Below are 22523 nucleotides of genomic sequence, written 5' to 3'. Positions count from 1 at the left end.
ACATACTTCCTGGCTTTTGTTTCACTGTTTTTATAAATGTTGATCCTGGTACCTACCAGAAAAGCCAAGAAAAATTAAGAACCTTTTTTCTTCCTCCCTAGTTCTGGCCCAAAATAAAAAGAATTCCACCTCCCTACACTAATTCCTGTCTCATGACTTTGTTTCCTCTAGGCTATAAGCAAAGCACCTGAGGTTCCATATGTAAAATTCTTAAAACTAACCTAAAAATGAAAATAAATTTACTTTGTTGAGAAAAATAAACAAAGAGATGTTTTAAATTATACAAACTCATGAGATGAATTAGAGAACATTTTTCTATTGCAATTATTTCTTCACACTTCCACAAAGGCCACCTGAAGCTCCCAGGATGTAAAATCAGAAGAAATTGAGTACGGCAGAAGGGAGAGTAGAAGTCAGCAAAGACAGCGGAGAGTTAGGAAGATTGAGGTATTATAGAAAAGGAACAGACAAATGACAGAAGCCTTGGGAAAAGGATTTCCTTATGATGTCCAAGGTAAACTTAGAGTAGCCAGTCAGAATGCTAACCCAGGGAGAAGTACAGACATATTTTCTGCAATTCCTACAGTCACCAAACTGCTGAATTACCTATTCCTAAGACTTTTTTCGGGGTATGGAATGCTGCTCTTTCCATGTCACTTGTGATGGCAACAAAGATCTTTAGGTCACCAAATGTAATTATCAATTCATATTTATCATATAAATTAATTTCTCAGTACTGCCTGGGTATGTGATCACTCCCTGCTCTTAAACACTCTTAATATTCCACTACCTATATCTCCCCTGACTGTACCTTCTCTGGCTCCAGTGACCAGACTTTGCTGACTCCTTGTCATTCTCTCAGACTGTGCATGTGACTGTAGCCTTGTCTTCCTCTGTATCCACACCTACATTCTAAGAAGTTGCATCCAGGTTCACAGATGTAAATATGAGCTCAAGGATTGAATTACTTTTGTCATTGCTGTGACTAATTGAATTGCTGACAAGAAACAGCTTAACAGAAGAAGAGTTCATTTTAGCTCAAGACTTGAGGACAGATAACTTCAGAAAGATGAATTCAGGAAGTCCCTGAAACTGACCAGATTCACTAGTCCCCTCTCTCCCTAGAGTAAACAATAAAGGCTGCTGAGATTCTGCCTCAGAGAAGTGAAGCTACAAGGAAGACTGTGAGATCAGATCAACCTACCTGGAAGAGATTTAGAACAACTGAGGCACCTGGAAAGAACATTCTCCAACCTGTCAGGCTGCCTCCAGGCTGTGCAGTGTGCTCTATTCTAGGCTTTCTGGACTTTGTTAGCTGTCACACTAGCTGGGCATTGGTGATGCATGTCTTCCAGTCATTTCTACTCCTGTAATTACCTCCTCACCCATACTCCTGTGAATAACCCCAATTAAAATTCACCAAGTTGGACTTTGATGGGCAACCATACTTTGGTCTGTCATGGGCTTCCTATCTGGGGTGAGTAGATAGGTGTGTAGTGCCTCCCCACAAAAGTCTTGTCTCAAGATGGTGCCACCAACATGAAGGATAGTTCTTCCTTTTTGTTTAAATCTTTGTGGAATTAACCATCACTGACGCACCAAAGGTATATTTCTGTGATCATTCTTTTTTTTTAATTTTTTTTATTCGATATAATTTATTTACATTTCAAATGATTTCCCCTTTTCTAGCCCCCCCTCACTCCCCGAAAGTCCCGTAAGCCCCCTTCTCTTCCCCTGTCCTCCCTCCCACCCCTTCCCAGTTCCCCGTTCTGGTTTTGTCAAATACTGTTTCACTGAGTCTTTCCAGAACCAGGGACCACTCCTGCTTTCTTCTTGTATCTCATTTGATGTGTGGATTATGTTTTGGGTATTCCAGTTTTCTAGGTTAATAACCACTTATTAGTGAGTGCATACCATGATTCACCTTTTGAGTCTGGGTTACCTCACTTAGTATGATGTTCTCTAGCTCCATCCATTTGCCTAAGAATTTCATGAATTCATTGTTTCTAATGGCTGAATAGTACTCCATTGTGTAGATATACCACATTTTTTGCATCCACTCTTCTGTTGAGGGATACCTGGGTTCTTTCCAGCATCTGGCAATTATAAATAGGGCTGCTATGAACATAGTAGAGCATGTATCCTTATTACATGGTGGGGAATCCTCTGGGTATATGCCCAGGAGTGGTATAGCAGGATCTTCTGGCAGTGAGGTGCCCAGTTTTCGGAGGAACCGCCAGACTGCTTTCCAGAGTGGTTGTACCAATTTGCAACCCCACCAGCAGTGGAGGAGTGTTCCTCTTTCTCCGCACCCTCTCCAACACCTGCTGTCTCCTGAATTTTTAATCTTAGCCATTCTGACTGGTGTAAGATGAAATCTTAGGGTTGTTTTGATTTGCATTTCCCTAATGACTAATGAAGTTGAGCATTTTTTAAGATGCTTCTCCGCCATCCGAAGTTCTTCAGGTGAGAATTCTTTGTTTAACTCTGTACCCCATTTTTTAATAGGGTTGTTCGGTTTTCTGGAGTCTAACTTCTTGAGTTCTTTATATATATTGGATATTAGCCCTCTATCTGATGTAGGATTGGTGAAGATCTTTTCCCAATTTGTTGGTTGCCGATCTGTCCTCTTGATGGTGTCCTTTGCCTTACAGAAACTCTGTAACCTTATGAGGTCCCATTTGTCAATTCTTGCTCTTAGAGCATACGCTATTGGTGTTCTGTTCAGAAACTTTCTCCCTGTACCGATGTCCTCAAGGGTCTTCCCCAGTTTCTTTTCTATTAGCTTCAGAGTGTCTGGCTTTATGTGGAGGTCCTTGATCCATTTGGATTTGAGCTTAGTACAAGGAGACAAGGATGGATCAATTCGCATTCTTCTGCATGCTGACCTCCAGTTGAACCAGCACCATTTGTTGAAAAGGCTATCTTTTTTCCATTGGATGTTTTCAGCCTCTTTGTCGACGATCAAGTGGCCATAGGTGTGTGGGTTCATTTCTGGATCTTCAATCCTGTTCCATTGATCCTCCTGCCTGTCACTGTACCAATACCATGCAGTTTTTAACACTATTGCTCTGTAGTATTGCTTGAGGTCAGGGATACTGATTCCCCCAGATTTTCTTTTGTTGCTGAGAATAGTTTTAGCTATCCTGGGTTTTTTGTTGTTCCAGATGAATTTGATAATTGCTCTTTTTAACTCTGTGAAGAATTGAGTTGGGATTTTGATGGGTATTGCATTGAATCTGTATAGTGCTTTAGGCAAAATGGCCATTTTAACTATATTGATTCTACCGATCCATGAGCATGGGAGGTTTTCCCATTTTTTGAGGTCTTCTTCCATTTCCTTCTTCAGAGTCTTGAAGTTCTTGTCATACAGATCTTTTGCATGTTTGGTAAGAGTCACCCCAAGATACTTTATACTGTTTGTGGCTATTGTGAAGGGGGTCATTTCCCTAATTTCTTTCTCAGGCTGCTTATCCTTTGAGTATAGGAAGGCCACTGATTTGCTTGAGTTGATTTTATAACCTGCCACTTTGCTGAAGTTGTTTATCAGCTGTAGGAGCTCTCTAGTGGAGTTTTTTGGGTCACTTAGGTAGACTATCATGTCGTCTGCAAATAATGATAGTTTGACTTCCTCCTTTCCAATTTGTATCCCTTTGACCTCCTTATGTTGTCGAATTGCCCGAGCTAGTACCTCAAGTACAATATTGAAAAGATAAGGAGAAAGGGGGCAGCCTTGTCTGGTCCCTGATTTCAGTGGGATTGCTTCAAGTTTCTCTCCATTTAGTTTGATGCTGGCTACCGGTTTGCTGTATATTGCTTTTACCATGTTTAGGTATGGGCCTTGAATTCCTGTTCTCTCCAAGACTTTAAGCATGAAAGGATGCTGAATTTTGTCAAATGCTTTTTCAGCATCCAATGAAATGACCATGTGGTTTTGTTCTTTGAGTTTGTTTATGTAGTGGATTGTATTGATGGATTTCCGTATATTGAACCAACCCTGCATTCCCGGGATAAAGCCTACTTGATCATGGTGGATGATCGTTTTGATGTGTTCTTGGATTCAGTTGGCAAGAATTTTATTGAGTATTTTTGCATCGATGTTCATAAGGGAAATTGGTCTGAAGTTCTCTTTCTTTGTTGGATCTTTGTGTGCTTCTGTGATCATTCTAAATCCAGTCAAACTGACAGTGAAAATTAGTTCTTACAACAGTGCTTCAATTTGGATCTCTACTCAGGGTTTCTATTAGAATGTCCAATGTACTCATCTGAAATTTAACTATTGAAAATTCAGATTTTGATTCTTTACCCTCAATGCTCATGTGTGTGTGTGTTTGTGTGTGTGTGCACACGCGCGCACACGGTGGGGGGGGGGGCGCGTGCATACACACACACACACCTTATACCATTCTCATGAAAGACACCTTTATTCACTCAGTGTGGAAACCTTAGGGTCATCCTTGGCTCCCTGGTGTATATTAAAGTTGCTTATTAGTTTTACCCATTTCACAGACATTTAGTATATGATCCTTCTACTTATAAATCCCTTCCTTTCTCTGTCTACACTCACTCTTTCCTTTCAGGTCTTTGCTAGCACATTGCATCTTCTGAGTTCTTTGTGGAAATGGTATCTTTTGTCCTAAGCTGTCCCCTTGCCATCTTTCTTTCATTTAATTTCTACTAGTTGACATTAGGTTTATCCTTTGCTTGTTTCCTTACTAGAGAATAAGCTCTGTTAGAGCAAGGGTATTAGGTTTACATTTTTCTATCATCAAGAAGGGTAGCTATCTTGTAGATATTCAATAAATTCCTTCGGGGTTGAGAAACAAGAAAAGCATGAAAATATAATGTTGATATGTGAATATATGAGAGTTTGGGTGGAATTAATGCTGAAATCAAGATTGCTGCTGGTGCTTTCTGTACCCTCCCCCACCAAAAAAAACAAACAAACCCTGCAATATGTTGATACTTGAAAGCAAAGACCTGAAGAAAAAAAAAAGCTTAAAGAACCAGTGGGCATGAGAAAACTTCACATTGATGTCTAATATAGTTATCTTTGGTTGTTAATTAAAATTAAAAATTCAGCTTCTTAATTACCCTTGCTGTGTTTCAAGTGCTCCCTAGCCACAGGTAACTAAAGCCTACCATATGGACAGTGTCATCACTGAAGAAAGTTCCCTGGGTCAGCATTGCTGTCAACCGTTAGCACATGGCTTCACCATATCCGAAGTGCACAATTAGCTCCTTTTCTCTTTCCAAATTTGAAAAATGCCAAAAGGACTACTGTTAGGATTTTTCAGTGCTTTTATATCTGAAGATTTTGCTTTTTAGAGCATCTGCATCTCTGGCAGAGTGTATATGCATGCACCCTTTCTTCCTGAGGGTTACCTTTGTCTAGATTAGTTTACTGCCACTGTATCTTCCATGGGGCTTAACAGTTTCTTGCCTCTGGACCTACAAATACTTACTCCCTCTGTATTAATAAGTCTATGTTGAATCTTTAAAAAAAAGAGAAAACATACAAACATTAAGTCCACGGGCCACACAGTTTAGAGAAGGGTATGACCATGGATACCGAAACTAATTAAAGACTGCTACATCCTACCAAGCAAAAATGATCCAAGTTAAAAAGATAGCTTGGTCTAAAGCTGAAGACTCTTGGAAGAATTGAAGAGATGCTAAAGGAAGTGCCAACACAACTCAGGGACTAATTGTTCACAGGTGACATCGAAAGACGTTGTCAGCCTTAACTCTCAAGATATGTGAATACCTACTATGTGCACCATGCTGGCATTAGAAGCAACTCAAATTCAGGAAATTGAAGTCATCTTGGTCAAAACAGATTAGTGGGGTGGAAAGGAAAAGTTTTTTTGGAGATCTGATAGCATTTGGTTTTGAGACAGTCAACAGTCAACTGAAAATAGCTAGCAGTTGGACTAGACGATATGAGTTTTGCAAATCACATCTCAAATGTGAGAGGATGGAAGAAAATGCCAGAGACTAGAAAAAAAGATAAAACTTGAGGTTTTTCCCATTTGGGACATTAGCACCTTCTAATATTTTCACTCTATAATTCTGTCCAACTCACAGGCATGCTACTTCCAGCTGGCGGCATGCCAATTTTCCCTGGGTCTCTCTTCCAAGCCTCCATCATAAATCAGACTTTATATTCACAAGGTTATGCGATTATACTCTATTGAATTCTTCTAATTTGTCTGCATCCTTGTCCAATCTCCTAATTACTCTCTCGAACAGAAAAGTATTTTCATACTGTGGAAGTGTACATGCTAAGTTTGTGTATGTTGGACCTGAGCCCAGTCAAACTATAGTAACCTAACCCGTTAATGTATGGCTGTTTACATGCAATTCAGGCAATTAAGTCTATCTTTCAGGTTTAACGAGTACTGCAAAGGCAACTGAAACTTTCCAGTATAAACTGTAGAGGGACGGCTGCTTTTGATGTTGAGCTTGAAAAGCACAGCATTTTAAGAGAAAGATAAGAAAGGTAAAGGGCTCTCTCCCCTACCCCAGTAACCCCAAAGGCAAATGACAGCTGCCTATGCCTACATAGCTGTAACAAAAGAGCTTTGTTTATCACATCTTGTTAATCTTTGTGTGTTTGCGTGCATGTATGTAGCCATGTATGTAGGTATGTACATTTACATATGGATAACATCAATAACATCACTTTGATTAAAGACCCAACTTAACTTGTCCATTGGTTAACATGGATTTGGGTGGCGTGATTGCTTTCCAAGGAAAACAAAACAAAGTCCCAACAAACCTCCGAATGCTTACAAGCTATGTAGAAAGGCCATGTGAATCGAGATTTAATTATAAGAAAAACAAATTACTTGTGTAATAAGAAGAGAGTGACCAGGGACTTCTCAAAAGGGAAGCTTAGCCCTGGGAATCAGGGAAAACTCTCTAGAAAGTTCTGTTCAGCAGAGCTCTGAACAGTGAGGCAAAAATCCCTAGAAAGAAAAGATGCAGTCCATAGGTACAGACAACTGATAATACTCCTATAATCCTGCATCCTGTTTATTAAAAACTTTTAAGAAGGCAAATAAACAAAAAACTAACAACACCAACAAGTACAGAATATGTGGTATAATTAAATCTTCAACTGATTTTAAATATGTAAAATATATTAAAATAAACTATCACCTTCACCAAATTTTGGGAAATTAATTTAAATGAATACAATTTGGCTGAGGAGATGCCTTGGTGGGTGGGAGTGCTTGCATGCTGTGCAAACATGCCAATCTGAGTTTAAATCCTCACTCTAGTCCATATAAGAAGCTGGACACAATCACCTGTGTTTGCAACCCCAGCACAAGGTTTTAGGGTGAAAGGGTGGGGCTGAAACAGGAGGATGCTGGGACTTCCTGATTATAGTTTAGTTTCTGATTCAACAAGAGACACAATCTTGAAGGAAGAAGATGGAGCGTGATATTCCAGGAACTCATTTGTCCCACTCTGGCTTCTGCATATATAGCAAGTGGATGTTATCTCCAAATCACCCACACTTATACACACAGAGAAAACCTTTCCATGGCCCTTTAGAAATCACATAATCAAACAGAGAATTTTGTTTCCTACTTGTTCACAATCTCCCCACCCCCTGCACCCCCACACTTAAAGGTTAAACTGCTCCTTTTTAAAAATGTTGCTGTCATCAATGGAATGTCACAGGATGTGGGGTTTATAGAGAGTAGAAGTTTACTTAGCTCATGATTCTGAATACTGGAAGTACTCGCATCTGGTAAGGACATTTTTTGACCATCATAAGCACTGATGGTATGAATGACGAATGTCCCCTACAGTCTCTGGCATTAATCATTCGGTCCCCAGTTTGTAACTCTACTTTGGGAGTCTCACATGGCAGAATTTTACTGCAGGAAGTGCATCACTGAGAGAGGGATTTAAGATTAAACTCCACACCTGACTTGTAGTTCACTCTTTCTGCTTTGTGTTTGTATTGGAAAAGGTGTGCTCTCGGCTTCCTGATCCACCTGCCCTTTCTTCTTGCTGCAATACTTGTCCCCCCGCCCCATAATGACCTCTTATCCACCCCATTGGACTGGTAAAGCAAAATAATGTCTTCCTACTGAAAGTTGCCTTGGTCATGGTATTTTATCACAGCAAGAGGAATGTAACTAATACATAACCCAACAGGGAGTGCCACACTAGACAGCAAGCATGTGACAAGAGAATATAATAAAACTACTACTTTTCCCCAAAGGAATTCTTTTGAAAGACTCCTGATATTTATAACTCCTGATTCAAAGAACACAATTCTAAACCTCTGAGAAGTTGTTGGTACAGTTCTTCCCAGCTCTTCAGAAGTCTGGGGTCAAAGGCTCTAGTGCCTATAGAGTTCACTCAAGGCAAACCCAGGGAAATTAATTATACTCTATTTCAAAACTAAAAGGAGGGCAGGAATTAGCATATATATATAGTCCCCTATACAGATGAGCAAAACAAACTCTCGGGAAAACTGACAGATCTTAATTCACATAGTAGCAAAACTACACAGCTAGGAATTCTAGAAATCTGGTGTGATTCCAGTGGCTTCCATATGAGTCAGACTATTGGTTTTACCACTGGAAGCTTCTTGCTGATTTTAGACCATAAAATTGATTCAAAAAATAGTGTTAAACTGTAGTCTTTTTTTCAATAACTGTTATCTATCTATCTCTAACATGAACAATTTTAAGATGTTGCCCCATTCAGCACATGTGAATTTGATAGCTTTGTACAAGGAAAGGTACTATCATTAAGGAGAAAAAAATTGTAGTTTAACACAGCAATGTAGCATTTAAAATCATTACAACTACATCATCAGAAAACAAAATGAAGCAAAATATAACAAAAGTTACTAAACAGTTCTTATTAGTATAAATGAGCAAACAACAAGCATAAATATTAATAAGAATACCATTTGATAATAAACAGACTCAAAATAAAACCAAATAGTTTTAACAAAACACTGAATTTTGTGGGTTGAGAAGCAGGTAACCACTTTGAAACCCCACCTCCACAAACCAAATGACATTGTGTGAGTCTACAGAATCTCACTGAATTACCTGTAACATGAAAGAAACCATCTTTAATCTATAAGGTTTTCCTTAGCATTAGACACTAAATTATATTAACCACTTACACAATTTGAGGTGCTGTGTATTCATTCTTTTTATCTACCTCTTCTCTAAGATTTAAGTTAAATTCCATAAATGGAAATATATTATAATCACAGCATCAAAATACTTAAAACCTTGAGTTAACGTTCATCTTTTATTTTCAAAGACCTCATTCTTTCCTAAAACATTGCTGAATATTGTGGAGGTCCAAAATAGTATTTATTCATCAAAAAACAGTTCATAAATTGGAAAAGTACCTGAGGTTTTTGTGAACACTTATTTCCTTTTTTTGTTTTGTTTTGTTTTTTTTTGTTGCTTGTGGTACCCACCCACTTTCTCAACAGACCATATGGTAATAAATAAATAAATAAATAAATAAATAAATAAGAAAACCATTTTTCTCCATAACAATCTAACAGTCATTTCTGTATTTACACACACACACACACACACACAAGGCAATCACAATGTAGATTTGATTTTATACATAAGAACAAAAACAAGACTTTTTATGTTTTTTAAGACAATTTTGCTTCTCTCTCTTGTGAATTGTAATGTTTTGTTCCTTTTTCTTCCTGTGTTTTCACAATTTTACCAGTGTAGATACAAGAGCTGTATCTGCTCTTGCAGCTGTACAACATAGTTTTAGGAATAAAATTATACAATGTTGGAAATATTTCCAACAATTTGATTTTAAGAGGATATCTTTATGCTGGATGCTTATTTTTCAATGGGATATTATCTCAATGTCAATGAAAATATCACTTTTCCTTTGAGGGTAGATGACTGTTAATTCTCTTTAAAGTAGATTTAGGTAGTACTTTAGTGACAACTTTGTCTTCAGAATGTCAGGTGTCACATTAAAACACCTTTTAATAAAAGTAAAAAAAAAAGCCCAATATCTTTCAAAATAGAAACATAAATTATTTCTCTTCAAATATACAGTCTCAATCATCAAGAAATGTGTACTCATCCAGAGATGTTCCATTTTCTATGGTAGTTTTGAGGGGTTTTATTGAACTATAACACACAGAGAAAAGTACACAATTCAAAAGTAGGCAGCTGAGAAATTATCGTAAAATAAACACACCCATATATTCCTTACCCGAGTTAAGAGATGAACTAGTGAAGGACTTTTCCTGCCTCCCCCAGCTGTTAACCTCTTTTAGCTTAACAAAGAAAAGCACTGCCCTGAATCTTAAAGTCATTGGCCAGTTCACCTGGATAAATGGGATCATAAAAATGTGTTCTGTGGGACAACTTAATTACCTTGCAACTCCAAAATGTATCTGTTATGGATAACTACCCATAAACAGGTCATTTTGTTGCCAGGAAATTTCTAACATATTGAAACAAGGAAGTAGTGTACAGAGTAGAGACTATCCTAAATTAGATCGTATTCCCATTCATTTTCCTGATGGCAGATTCTGGGAGTTTTTCAGTGTGGTACGATCATGTATAATACTGCCATAAATGTGTGGCTGAAGCATTGTGTTATCAACTTACATTGGGTACTTATCTAGTGTAAATGACTGATATTTATGCACCAGGATAATTGGGAAACTATGTTTTTTAACTCTCAAATTTAGAAGACAGTGTGCTAATTTTTATAAGTTCTACAAATGATATACAAACAAGTTATGAATATGGGACTTCCATGTGTTCTTTATAGTTCTTGACAGCCTTATCTGATGGTACATTTTGTTTAAGTATACATTGATATTTTTTTATGCTTCTCATTGTAATTTCAAAATTTCTTTCCCAAACAAAGAAATTTTTTGTGGTTATTGGCTCTTGGATTATACAGTTGGGAACTCCTGTTCTACTGTGTCTATTTAAAAACTCACTTGTCTTGCTACAAGCATACAGGATCATATGTAGAATTTTTTGGTTCCATGTAAACTTGCTGCATCTTTTATGATTCTCCAAATGGTACCTTTGGATGATCAGAAGTTTTCCTATCCAGCTGGACCACAGAAAAATAGCATCATTGACAAAAATACCTAAAAGCATCAGCTACCTAGAAATAATTGAATTCAACATTAGACATTCAATTTAATCTCTCTAGAATTTTGAATAGAATATCAAAAGAAATTTTAAAGAATTTCACGTTAAAATTTATAAATGCAAGGTATTGTCATAGTTGATTCAATACTATTAGCCTAGATGATTCGGTATTATTAAGGTGTCAGTTCATCCCAATAGATACATATCATATCACATCGTGTTCAATGTATCATAAAGTTTTGAATTAGTAAGATTTGTATACTGGGTTGTTATTGATGAATTTAAAAGCCGATTTGGAAATACAAAGAATCAAGAATATATGGGTTATTCATGAAGAAATACAAAAAACGAGAACTCTAGAGCTTTCTTATAAAGCTAACATTTGTAGGGCAATGTCATATCTGTCATATCCACACAAAGACAGGAAAGCTGACCAATGGAACAGAATAGAGAAGCCAGAAGCAGAGCCACATGCATATGCAAACTTGATTTATGACACTGCAACAACGGGAGGGGAAAAATACCCTTTCGGTCACTGGTGTTAGAGCAACCGGCTGGAATCTAAGTCTATATACCTGCTATTCTGAGTCCCACCTGCCTGACCTCCCTTTTTTCTGTGTGACATCCACAAAGGCCATAGCTAACTATGCTCTTACCAAGACTATGACGGCTTCCAGACTGTAACACAAATGACATACATTCTGTATTTACTCCATTTTTTACTGTTCATGACTCACCAAGGACTTTGTGAACAAATGTAATCACACTAACCACCAATAGAGTGTAAGGTTGCCTCTTAAGGGAAAGGTTGACAAGTAAACAGGGAAAGCCGCTTTATGGTCTGTGTGTAGAAGAGGTCTGAGAACACGGGCAGTGAAGTCACTGGAACAGCCTTCTAGAAACACAGGAGAAGGCCAAGCAGCCAGAAACCAGACTCAGGCTGGTATTGCAGAATGCTAAACCAAGAAGCAATATGCTGACTACAAGTGAAGTGTTCTCAACGTCTACGCTGATTAAATTACAGCCAACTGCCAGAGATTGACTAAATTGTGTCATCAAGGAACTCTGTACTATTGAATGCTGTGTGGTATTTAAATAAATGGGTCATCTGCTGGGGTGCAGAAACCTCATTAAAGCTCTTCACTGGAATGGTATTTTTGTAACAGGATTGGACTTTTATTACACACAGGCAATTCAGCCAGTGCTGTCTTTCTTGAATAAAATGACTTCCTTTCTCAAACAGTACTAATCCTCTTTCTTCTCTTCCAAGACCATCTCAAGTCCCATTTGCTTGCTGATACTCCTCTTGAAACCCCAGTCTATACTGACGAAAACTGTTCATTCAGAGCTGTGTTTTTGTGGCATGTGGTTTTCCAGGATTCCTTCATTGTGCCAGGCCTGCTTGTGTCCTGTGCACATATCAAGTTTCGAGAAATTTACTATGACAGTGGAATTCGATGGGAATATGCCTGGTGCATTTTTTCCATTACAGTTTATCCATTTATCAGAACCAAGGGCTTGTACACATATCCACCTGTGAACATCTACTCTCTCTTTTTGCCATCTGGGCCCAAGAGTCCAACCCAGGTCATCAGGCTTGGCCTTAGTCCCCTTTACCCTCTGAGGCATCTCTTCATCTCTACCTCGCTTCATTTTCTTTACTTACTTTTCTCCTGTGCCAGGTGCTTCCTTGTCATATTTAATCTCAACTACTCACCAGGGTGCGGGTTAATATCTCTGTTTATCAGATGAGGCAAGTGGGATTTCAGAGTTATCATATCATAGGTCTTACCTCATCACATAGCTGCATACATGTGCACTGGAATTCAAACTTAACTTTATTCCAAATCGACACAGTACTGTATCTTCTCAGACACCCCTGTATGCATCACATGATGCAAAGGTCTGTCCCCGGTCATTTGAATGTGCAACGCCAGCAGCAACACAGGCGCAAAAGGAAAGTTCATGGGATTAGGAACTGGATAGCAGTGCTCCAGTGATGGGTCTGCTGTTTCCTTTTCTGTGGAGTACATACACAGTCTATCCAGCCACCAAAAGAGGCTTCTATCCGAAGCCTAGTTGAATCATGATCCACATCTACACATTTGGTCAATCTTGTATTGAAAGTTTCCAAGAAAAGGAAAATTGTCCTCAGATTAAATGTGAACAGTTTCCCCCAGTCATTAGTCTGTAAACTATACAGTATAACAGTGATTTACGTATAACCTACATGATATCAAGAGATAACTGAAAGCAAATGGCAGGCATATCTAAATTATAAGCAAATCCATCATTAAATGCACAAGGCTTGGGCATCCGTGGCCTCGGGCATCAAGGAGAGTCCTGGAACCAAAGCCCTGGTGATCTCAAGGGATAGTGAAACTTAAGGCAATCCCTTTCTCTAAACCACTCTGATACACGAGCTTTAGGAAAGAAATAATAACCTGCGTCTGAAGCTGGAATCTGCCAGTTCTGAGCCCTGTGAACACCAAGGTATTCCATTTCTCTCCACCCTACAACCTTATCTGTAAAATGTATTAATGAGCACCAACTCTCTGGACCATTAGGAGAAGCCAATGGCATTGTGTATAGTATAGAGTTGAGTTTTGTTTTGTTTTGTTTTAAGATTTATTTATTTCATGTATGTAAGTACATTGTCTTTGTCGTCAGACACACCGGAAGAGGCATCAGATCCCATTACAAATTGGTGTGAGCCACCATAAGGTTGTTGGAAATTGAGCTCAGGACCTCTGGAAGAGCACTCAGTGATCTTAACCACTGAGCCATCTCTCCAGCAGATGTGTAGAGTTTTGAGCCTTCTGATGGTAGTTACTTCATATATCCATTACTTTTTTTGTACACACCGTTCCTGAATTAATGGAAAATAAGTGCTTGTGTTCTAAGTAGGCCAAAGATTCTGCATGAACACAATCATTTAAAAAAAAAAGATTGCAAGATATAAAAATACAATTTTAATCACAGTAGACTCAATGTCTACTTTATACTAGATCCACTTTGGAATTTTTCACAGTATAATTCATAGCCGTACAGCCAAGAATAATTTGTAAATATCAAAGAACAATGAGTCTTCTCCAGCATTGATTAGAAAATAATTTCATCACATAAAGTAGATGGAGCCAGTCATTTCTGTTGCATCACAAAATGTGGTAAGATTATGATCACGTAGTAAAATAAAAACCTGGGATTCAATTTATGAAGATAAATATCTATTAAATTCCCTGTATAGTAGCTGAAATGATGAAGAAAGTCATAATTCTTATTTGTTTCCTTACTTGTGCCTGCATTTAAATAATGAACCAACTTTAGAGATATCTAGGGCCAACAGAAGTGTCTCGCATAAAAACAGTAGGGAAAGATTTTATTTTTCTTGCTGAAAATATTTAAAACAATTATTCACGAGACAGATGACGTGTAGAAGTGATCCCATGTTAGCATGTTCTGAAACACTGATGCAGGCATCTCCAACTGAGGTTGGCAGAGCCTCTCATATCTGACAGTACAATATGGACTCTTTAAAGGAAGAAAGATGCCAATATTTTCAAATCCTTCAAAACAAACTGGAAGCATGGGAAGGAGAGAGATCTGGCCAAGTTAAGCTTCATTCCAAAAATATTTTTTTCCAGGAAACTCATCTGAATGCTGATCTATCAAGTCAAGTACAGCTGTTGCTGGGGATGGGAGTGGGGAAGTGGGGGGGGGGGAGGAAGAACAGCAGGAGTTAAATTTGATGTTCATTAACATGAAGGGACATTTCTTGCCCCATTTAACTAATATCTTAGTTGGTACAGTGTAGCAAACACTGTTTAGTTGTTAAAATCTATTATACCTGCTTTAAATTGCATCTCTATATAGCCATAAGCTCAATAGTTGGTAAAATTCAATTTGAGTTGCCAGGGGTTGTTAATGGATAGTATTTCTATTTATTCTAATTGTTCTTTATCTAAATTATCACTGTGATGAAATCTTACGTTTACTACATTCCCACATAATCAGAAGGTCTAAATAATTTTCCTTGTAAGTATAATGATGTCCATAAAAAGGGCCCATAAAAATCTTTAGGGACAGGTTTTAGAGTAGTTGATGTGTGGTTATTATTATTATTATCTTCATTGGTGTTTATATCTACCACATTTAATTTCAAAATAAATAATTCTACTTAAACTTTGACAACATTAACAAAAATATAAAAATAACAAGCCAAAATTTATCATTGCTAAACATCGAGTAGGCTCTTACAATATGGGTGCATACAACTGACTACCAGCTCAATTTTAGCCTGGGAATGCCTTCAGAAACTTTCAGTATGTAGCACTTTGGGCTGAATGTAGCTCTATAGTTAGTATATTATGCTTATGACAAGACATGGAAAATTCATTCTTAAAATTAGTTATAGGGCTTATGATATAATAGCTAGAGTAAAATGCAAACAATGAATTCTTAAAGCGTGATTATTTGTATATCCATAATTTCCAGCAGAGGTCTCTAGAGAGCAAGCAAAGTTATGGAAATCGGGAATATAGGTGCAGAAATTGAAATAGAAATTTTAACTCTTCATCTTAATGTGGGCTTTCTTTTCACCCACGCCCCTTTCTCTTTTGATGTCTCTGAGCCTTCATCAGATAAAAGGCTGTCTAAAAAACTGATCAGAATAGACACAAGAGAACAGGTTAATCCCAAGTGCACCGGTGTAATGTGTCACAAAACAGACAATGTAATTATCTCAGCAGCCTGTTTAACCAGCTAATTCGGCAGCTTTGCATACCAGGAGTGAGCTCATCTGTTCCCGATACTAAGCTCTCAGCCAGGAGTTTTTCACCCAGATCACTAGTTTTTACAAACGCTTGTAAAAGATTGAGGATGGAGTACTTCATTGAATGAGGTTTAACAGATTTTTGCAATCTTATTTTTCAGGAATCAACAGACTAACAAAGAGAATAAACTGCAGATCGGCATTGTATAGTTCCTCCAAAGAATGATGTAAATACCCAAGTGTTTACTGAAATAAAATAACTCTCTTAAAATTATTTCTGGAAAAATGCTCAACAGGTTAACAAAAATGTGATTTGGGGGGTGAAGATTTCTGAACCTGGTGTCATTTTCTTAGCAGTAAATTCTCATGCTATCAAACACATTCTGCATGTGTTTTATACTGCTGTATCCTCCTTACCTGGGGTTGAATTTTGGTTCCTACTAGGTCTTTAGTAAATTGAACCTATTGTTCCTTCGTCTTTTTAATATAAGTAGTACCCCATCAGATGTTTACCAGAGGGCTTAAATTATATATCAGGGAGATGTTATACAAAGAGATAACAAATAGTGACTCTGTTATTACATGGTATCACATGAAATCATAGGCATAAACATACATATAGGCATAAATATTTGTACAAAGACACATATATACATATATATGTACACATGCATGTGCACACACACACACATATATATGTATGTATCTGTTACAAATAAATACATTTCTATAAATGCAAATATCAACTAAGCCAAACACAGGAAACAATAATAAAATAAATAGATAAACCAAATGACAGAAAGTTCTACTGTCTGATGACTCTGATGGAGCAGATATCTACAATACTGTATCTTATTATTTCACACAAAGTTCAGTAGATCCAGGAGAGTCAAAGGCCTTAATCTATGTTCATGCTGTCTTGAAGATGAAGCAGAGAGGAAAGACAACTGTAATTTATAGTAAACCCTATTATTTTCACGAGCTAGTGAGAAAAGCAAGACCAAGTTACATCTTGGGTACAAATGTTAATCCCAATAGATTGGGATTGCACCTCAGGTTGATGGAATGGTACAACTCCATCACCATCAAGATGTCAATGAGGAAGCAGAATACCATGCTCTGTACTCAGCACATGGAATCTCAGGTTTTCTGTAGCAAAGTCTCTGATGTCTGCTTCCATTCTGCTGCCTTAAACTCCAATTGTATCTCTCCTCTCCATCCTTCTGTGGCCCTGCTCTATGTAACTAAACTGCCCCTTACCTCTAGTTTCCTGCAAACTACTCTGCCTTTCAATGCTCCACTAAGACTCCATGGCCTCAAGGTTGCCCTGGGGTCATGTCACTGCTGAGCCAGCTGCACCTTCTGCCCTTCCCCTGTGATTTTTGCAGGCTTGTTACCACACCCTACTTTCTTCAAGTCCCTGCTTAAACATTATCTCCCAGCAAAAGCTTAACCAGTAACTTAGACACACTCTCCCTTTTCTTTTCTCCGTAATGCTTATCCAGGCCCTGGTTACAGTATTTCTTTGCTTTTGCATTTGCTACCTCTCAAACCACTAAAGCTCAGTGAAATCAGAATTCGGTTTTATTCATTGGAAAAGAAAAGGGAGGGGAAAAAAGTCTTTAAAAGTCCCTGGCACTCAAAGCAGTTGCTTGGTACACAACTGTTGAATGTTTTACATCTGCACAGTCTATTGCTACCATTAATCTGTCAGCTCTCTAAGTAAGATAGTACCTGGATTTTATCATCATTGACTACACTCCATGGCACCAGAAAATAAATAAATAAATAAATAAAAGTGCCTACAAGTAAAAATAATTAAAATGAATAAAAAAGAAACAGAGAAGTAGAAAGTGAGGCATGGTTTTAAGTGAAGAGTCATTTTTAAGTGATATTTTTTAAAGGTTGTTAAACACATCAAGATAAGCCTGTGGTATAAAAATAAACAAATAATAAATGAATGAATGAATGAATGAGCAAATGAAAGGTTGTGAATCACATCTCTGTGGATCAGTTCTCCAGGAAAAGGGACATGCGCTGCCTTCATCTTGTATTGTTTTTGATAGATCCTTGGCATGGTCCCTTTTATGTGTGTCCTAAATCTAGGGGAAGGAAGGCAGTAGCTGTGAGGCATCTTGCTCTGCACTATGCTGCGAATCATTGCTGGGATCTTGGTCATCCATAGCAATTCCTTTCTCTTGAAGGTCTTTGGGGCCACCTTTCAAGCTTACCTTCTGGAAATTCAAATGTTGGGGTGATTATTTTTGTTTGGTTTTGGTTTTGGGGGTTTCGTGTGTGTGTGTGTGTGTGTGTGTGTGTGTGTGTGTGCATTTTATCTAGAATACCACTCTTGCTGCTCTCTTGCAACAATCAAGTTAATATCAAGAAATTAAAAACTTAAATATTGGAAAGATTCAGGACATTTTTAGCACATTTAACAAGTACATCGACCACCCCCCAACCCAAGGGACCAACTAGCATTGTCTTTGTATACAGAAATTTTATATTTAATAAGAGTTCACCCAGTTTTCGGAGGAACCGCCAGACTGATTTCCAGAGTGGTTGTACCAATTTGCAACCCCACCAGCAGTGGAGGAGTGTTCCTCTTTCTCCACACCCTCTCCAACACCTGCTGTCTCCTGAATTTTTAATCTTAGCCATTCTGACTGGTGTAAGATGAAATCTAAGGGTTGTTTTGATTTGCATTTCCCTAATGACTAATGAAGTTGAGCATTTTTTAAGATGCTTCTCCACCATCCGAAGTTCTTCAGGTGAGAATTCTTTGTTTAACTCTGTACCCCATTTTTAATAGGGTTGTTCGGTTTTCTGGAGTCTAATTTCTTGAGTTCTTTATATATATTGGATATTAGCCCTCTATCTGATGTAGGATTGGTGAAGATCTTTTCCCAATTTGTTGGTTGCCGATTTGTCCTCTTGATGGTGTCCTTTGCCTTACAGAAACTTTGTAATTTTATGAGGTCCCATTTGTCAATTCTTGCTCTTAGAGCATACGCTATTCTCGAAATCAGTCTGGCGGTTCCTCCGAAAACTGGGTACCTCACTTCCAGAAGATCCTGCTATACCACTCCTGGGCATATACCCAGAGGATTCCCCACCATGTAATAAGGATACATACTCTACTATGTTCATAGCAGCCCTATTTATAATTGCCAGATGCTGGAAAGAACCCAGGTATCCCTCAACAGAAGAGTGGATGCAAAAAATGTGGTATATCTATACAATGGAGTACTATACAGCCATTAGAAACAATGAATTCATGAAATTCTTAGGCAAATGGATGGAGCTAGAGAACATCATACTAAGTGAGGTAACCCAGACTCAAAAGGTGAATCATGGTATGCACTCACTAATAAGTGGATATTAACCTAGAAAACTGGAATACCCAAAACATAATCCACACATCAAATGAGGTACAAGAAGAAAGGAGGAGTGGCCTTTCTGGTTCTGGAAAGACTCAGTGAAGCAGTATTAGGCAAAACCAGAATGGGGAAGTGGGAAGGGGTGGGTGGGAGGACAGGGGAAGAGAATGGCTCTTACGGGACTTTCGGGGAGTGGGGGGCTAGAAAAGGGGAAATCATTTGAAATGTAAATAAATTATATCGATTAAAAAAATTAAAAAAAAAAGAGTTCACTAAGCCTATTTAACACAGAAAGCCCAAATGATACAATCCTTTACTAAAGCCCACATTCCAAGGACTGTGTTGATGGATGGATTTCTTTCCTATCCAGAGCAGGTAATACATAACTGAAGTCTAACTCAGCACATATATTTTGTAATTCCATATCAGTTTTCTAAATCAATAAGCAGTTAACTCTGAGTGGGAATACTTGTGCTTAAAACGTGACAAAAAACAGAGTGCAAACTCTCTTTTGTATGGGCTCCTGTTAACATATCCCATATAATGTCAGGTCAAACACCTTAACTTGTTTTATAGACTCACTGCCTAATGTTCTTCAGCTCCTGAATAATTTTCCCTACATTATGCTTGCAGGCAATATTAATTTACATGGGTTAAAAAGGGTCATTAGTTTATTGCTTAGTATCTGTGAGGCCTTTAGCAAAGAAAAAGTACTATGCAAGTGCCAAATGACAGTCGCACCCTGGATTTTTCAGGTTTTCTCAATTCTCCTTTCATTGTCAAATACATTATGTATCTATATTCATGGTGCTCATTAGTTTAAGGTTCCTTTCCTTAATGCACATGTTTATTCAACAGTATGTTAAACATTTTTATATTCACGATTCATATATGCAGCAAGTATACATCACACTGGAGAAAGCATAGACAAAGAAGGAAAACAATGCCCACAGATATATTTGAGAGCCATAATCATAAAATTAAGTAAATAGTCACAAATACTTTGCCTAGTTAATATGTAGGCCAAGTATTAAAGTAGAAGGAAATGTTATAGTACTTGGAGAAGGTTATATCAACTCAAACTAACCCCAGTGCTGCCTTAAAGTGATGTATATGCATTAGCTAATCTAACATCTAAGCCCATAAAATGCAAATATATGTTACTTGATGCATCCTAAATCACTAAGAAAATAACTAGGAAAGTATCCCTATGGAGTCATTGAAAATGAAATTTTAATTATTAGTCATAATTTTGGTGGGTTGTGATGAAAAGCAGGTGGGGGGGCGCTTTGTATTAGCTAGCCTCCTCTGTTACTGTGACCAAACACTTGACAAAAGCAATTTAAGACAAGAATTACTTATTCTGGTTCACAGTTTGGGGGCGTGCAGAAGCTCCACTTAGAACCTACAGTTCGGTAGATGTGCCTTGTTCCTGGCATCTCCTATATCCTGGGGTCTCTACTGACGCTTAGTATTTCGTCTTCACAGCTTCCTGCACAAGCCATTTGGGAGCTTGGTGAAGAGTGCCTGACCCTGATACACAGGGCCTAGCCTCGGCACCTTTCTGGAACCTAGCTGCCAGCCAGCACCCTTCTCTCATTCCACTATCTACACACCTACCATACCAGCACCGCATGGAAGCAATCAGGATTTGGGGAGGGCTCAAAATGCAGCCCGGTTCCCTTGAACTAAACTGCAGTTGCCAATGAGTTCTTGCCTAGCCGAGCTGAAGGAGGTGGCCTTCTCTTCCAGGATACCCTAAGGTTCTCCTTTTAAGGACTCTTTAAATCAAAATGTATTACCCCAGATGTGACTATTTACCTATATCTGCAATTCCAGGATCTGGGAAGCTGAAGCCGAAGGAAATGTTTGATAAATACTATGCTAGCTTGAGCCACATTTTAAAAAAAGCCAGTCCTTTAAAAAAAATGTTCTGTGTTAATTTCACATTAAACACCCCGATCACATTCATTTGCCCTCTACCCTTGCAACCTCCCAAACAAATGAGAATAAAACAGAAAAACAAAACAAAGTAAAACAAAACAAAACAAATCTCCATGTGGAACTTTCTAGTGCAACACACCGTGAATTGCAGCGTACCCTTTCTTCCACATATCCCTACATGCAAATGTTCATTGCAGTGAGTCATAGATCTGGTTGAAGGCCTCTCACTTCTGCTACTCAGGAACTCCTCTAGGTAATCCTGTTGTTTCCCTGTGACCTGGAGATCCTGCAGCTTTGGATCTGCAGGAGTGCCTTCATGTACTGCAGCTGTTCATTGATGGGGTAAATGTTGGGGTAGACGTTAGGATAGGCCAACTCAAAGATCTGGATCCAGGTCTGGGTGGTAGGTAAGCTGGTCAGCTAGACTGCTGTCCCTGCACCCACACGCCAGGGCATACTCTCCAACACTACCCTAGCTAGCTGACCCAATGCCCCAGCAGCAGAGAGTCAGGGTCTCTCTCTTGCTCCCATGTCCTAGGGCCAGTTTACCCAATCTCAGGCCACTGATGTCAGCTCTACTGTGCTGCCCATGCAAGGTGCAGAGCCTACTCTCCCAAATGCTGCAGCTGGGGATGGGCATGGCCAAAAAGCCAAAATAGAAGCAAAAACAAAGCAGGAACTGGAGAGATGATTCCAAGGTTAAGAGCACTTACTACTCTTGCTGAATATCTAGGTTGAATACCTGGTATCCACATGGTACTTCACACCTGCCCGAGACTCCAGTACCTGGTGACCCTACACCCTTTTCTGGTCCCTAAAAGCACAGCATGCATAAAATATACTTACTATGAAATAAAAATAAATAAATCTTAAAGAAAAATTACTAAAACAGTTTTGAAGTTACTCTACCCTGGAGCTTCTAGAAGCTTCCTATGACTTGCAATGCAAAGTATGTGGTTTCTCTTTAACTCCACTAATCCCTTTAACAATTATGGATGCTTTGCCTACACACACCTGCAACAACTCTAAACTCACTCTTCCCCACTCTGGTTTGCTCATTTTTCACAGCTCCTCTGAACTTATTCTATAGATCTCAGTAACGGGAATGAGTAATAACCATGCAGTAGCCTAAACGTTAACTTGTATTGACATTTCCTCCACCTCTTAATCAACCCAATACTTCTGGATTGAGCCTCCCTCAGTCTTTCAGGACAAGAGTAGGAAATATCAAGACCAGCTTCTAATCCAATCTCCAATCGAGTCTTTGTCCTCTTTTGAAGC

This window comes from Apodemus sylvaticus, chromosome 9 (assembly GCF_947179515.1).
Source record: "Apodemus sylvaticus chromosome 9, mApoSyl1.1, whole genome shotgun sequence".
Lineage (NCBI taxonomy): Eukaryota > Metazoa > Chordata > Mammalia > Rodentia > Muridae > Apodemus > Apodemus sylvaticus.
This window is presented reverse-complemented; position numbering follows the sequence as displayed.